Genomic DNA, 3,538 nt, shown 5'->3' on the forward strand with positions numbered 1-3,538 from the left:
CAGGTCCCAGGAATGCAGCGGCGGTGGCGGGCGGGGCCCTGCCTGGAGAGGGGGAGGGCGCGATCGCTGCGGGCCCTGCCGCTCAGCCTCAGCTGTTCCTCCCCTCGGGGTCGGTGCTGGGGATCCGGTGGGTGGCAGGCTGGAGCTGTCGGAAGCCTGAGCCCTTCGCTCCCACTCCCCGCAGCCCTGAGACCTCCCCATGAGGCGGCCTTTTCTACTCGCCAAGAGCTCGGGTTTGTGTTTCAAATCCTGTTGCTGCCGCTCTCCCCGCTGTGTGGCCCTGGGCGAATCGCTTCACCTCTCTGGGCCTCCCTCATGCAGTGGAGGGGGTGACTTCAATCATGGGTGGAGCTGATTAATGGGAAGGACAGCCGCTCTTTTTTGTTACTCTCCCAAGGCTCCCCCCAGCAGTTCCCTTTCCCCAGAGGTGGGAGGACCAGGGGAGGGGAGCGACAGCCACTAAAACCCATGTATCTCACGTGTGCCGGGCCTGTGGTTGGTGCAGGGGGCACAACAGGGGAGACAGACACCCCTGCCGGGGTGGTGGAGGAAACTTACAGCAAATCATCTGCCATCCAGCAAGTGCTAGGTGTTCAGTGGGGAGTGCTGCTTCCCTTAGGGTGATCTGGGAGACCCACTGCGAGCTGATAAGTGGGCAGAGGCCCAGGGAAGAGGAGGCAGTGCCTTGTGGTGTCCAGGGTGAGGCTCTGAGTGCAGAGGGCCTGGGGAAGGACCTGGGGGCTGGCCAGAGCCTGGGAGGGGGATGGTGGTGGAGAGGCCAGAGTAAGGGTGGCCAACCACAGTGGGGTCTGCCCACTGCTCTAAGGACTTGAGTTTTTTGAGGGCCATGGGAACTCCCCGGGGGCTTTGTGCAGAGGAGGGCTGGCATCTGACAAGGGTTGACTCTCAGGTGGCAGAGGAACGAGGGGCGGGGGGGCAGAATGTGGGGCCAGTTGGGGGATCAGGGAGAGCCAGGGTGGCTCTTCCAGGCTGGGGCAGAGCAGGGGAGAAGTGGCCTGTCCCATCCTAGATCCACTCTGAGCGGTAGAGCCAATGGATGTGATGTGTGCGCGGAGTCAGGGTCAGCTCTGGGGATTCGGCCTCCCAGCCTGTAAGGACCGGGCTTACCTGTGACGAGAGGGGGGGGGGGGGGGCAGCTAGGCGTTCAGTGTTGGAAGGAGGGCCCCGTGGAGGGCTCCCAGGCTTGGATTGTCAGCACGTAGATGGGACCAATGAGCTTCCAGAGAGGAGAGAGCCTGGGGGTGGGGAAACCAGAGGAGGGGTGTCCACGGGGGCAGAGGAGAGGCAACTGGTATAGGAGCCTGAAGCCTTTTCAGTGTGGGCTGGCTGAGCTCTTCGTTTGTGCCAAATGCTTGAGACATCTTGGTTTAATCTTCCTGCCAAACCCATGGGCTCCATTCTACAGAGAAGGAGCCTGAAGCTCAGAGAGGTTGAGTTCTGCGCCCAAGGTCACATAGCAAGGGGCAGAGGCAGGCATCAAATCCAGCTTCCTGGGGCCCTACAACAGGCTCTCGCCCACAGAATCACATGGCCAGGCAGGAATTGGTCGTGCTTCCAGGACCATTCCATCAGGAGGACACCTGCAGGGCCTCTCCTCCCAGGGACTTGGGTTCAGAACTGGCAGAAAAGGCCGAGGGTGAAGGCCCTACTTGTAGATGGGCACCGGGAGCCCTGGGGCAGGCCTAGGGGGTGCAGGTCATGGGGGGCAGGAGAAGCCAGGCCTTTGTGTTCCCTGTGTCAGGCATCCAGTTCAATTTGTGGAAAATCAGCTGAGCCCCATTCCTGCCCTTTGAGGTTTTTATGGGTCCTGTTCCCAGGTCCCACGTCTTGGGCCTGAGGGAGAATGGAGTTATTTTGTGGGGTGAGGCCCCAAGGCCCCATCCAGGGTGTGCTGATGTCCTGGAACATCCTGGGGACGTGCGGCATCTTCTGAGGGGGTGATGGGGGGCAGCCTTTCCCTTCCCAGCCTGGACCACTCACCCAGGGTCCTTAGGCCCCCTCCCAACCTCTTCCCATCCCGGTCCCTCTCCTTTGGAGAAGCCCACTCCTTTTCTCTAAAATGCGAATGGCTGCTCTGTGCCTTTAGGATTCGGATGAAATTCTTCTAGGTTTGATGGGACCTATGAACCGGCGTCTGAGCGTCTGTTCCTTCTCAGCCTCCTTTGCCCCCCAAATGTGGGCACCCCGCATTTCAGCCCTTGTGCGGGGCCTCCAAACCTTCATGCCCACACACCCCATCAGCCCAGAGTTTTGGACACTGTACTACCCTGAAATGTGACAGTTCTAAATGGTATGCTTCCTACTGAGGTGACTTGTACCTTGTAAAGCCAAATAAAATTAAACAAGATTTTAAAAACATATAAGTAGGTGCTTTAATATCTCCTTCCTACACCTCAACTCTTGCCCTGGAGACCTCCCAGTTTTACCTCCCTTACGCTTGTGGAGAACTCCCCAGGTGTGCCTGCCCCTCTAGGAGGCACCTCCACTGAGTGGATGCCTCACTGTGTCTACCCGCCTCACCCAGAGGCTGCACATCTATCTGCCTTGGCACTTCACAATGCCACACTTGAGCAGGTCCTGGAGGCCCAGGGACCTCTCCCCAGCCCCTGTCACTGCTGCCCCTCCTGAGACACCTGGGGTCTCTTTCTCAGGCCTAGTAGCTGGGGGAGGAGGGTCCAGAGAGTTAGGTGGGATGGGGAGACCCTGTAGAGAGAACTGGGAAGTTCTTAGAAGTTAGGTCTATTGGTGGTCTGCGCTCTGCACCTCCCGGTGCCATATGCTGGAGGGCTGGAATGTGTGTCTCCTTCCCTACTACTCTCCCAAACCTACAATAGTTCCTGACCCTTATACACAGCAAGGCCATGATAACCACTCCCCCACGGCAGAGTGGAGGTTGCAGGAAGCCCCTGCCAGGAGGGGGATTGGGACTCAGGCTCCTCTCTCTGCCTGCAGCTCCCAGGAGCCCATGTGCTGTGCCGGCTGGAAGCAGCAGGGGGACGAGTGTGGGATCGGTGAGTGGGACATCCTGGGGACCTGGGCAGTGGGGGTGAGGCCCAGGGACCTCTCCCCAGCCCCTGTCACTGCTGCCCCTCCTGAGACACCTGGGGTCTCTTTCTCAGGCCTAGTAGCTGGGGGAGGAGGGTCCAGAGAGTTAGGTGGGATGGGGAGACCCTGTAGAGAGAACTGGGAAGTTCTTAGAAGTTAGGTCTATTGGTGGTCTGCGCTCTGCACCTCCCGGTGTCATACGCTGGAGGGCTGGAATGTGTGTCTCATTTGCCACTACTCTCCCAAACCTACAATAGTTCCTGACCCTCATACACAGCAGGGCCATGATAACCACTCCCCAACGGCAGAGTGGAGGTTGCAGGGAAGCCCCTGCCATGAGGGGGATTGGGGCTCAGGCTCCTCTCTCTGCCTGCAGCTCCCAGGAGCCCATGTGCTGTGCCGGCTGGAAGCAGCAGGGGGACGAGTGTGGGATCGGTGAGTGGGACATCCTGGGGACCTGGGCAGTGGGGGT

This window comes from Myotis brandtii, unplaced genomic scaffold, assembly GCF_000412655.1.
Source record: "Myotis brandtii unplaced genomic scaffold, ASM41265v1 scaffold463, whole genome shotgun sequence".
NCBI lineage: Eukaryota > Metazoa > Chordata > Mammalia > Chiroptera > Vespertilionidae > Myotis > Myotis brandtii.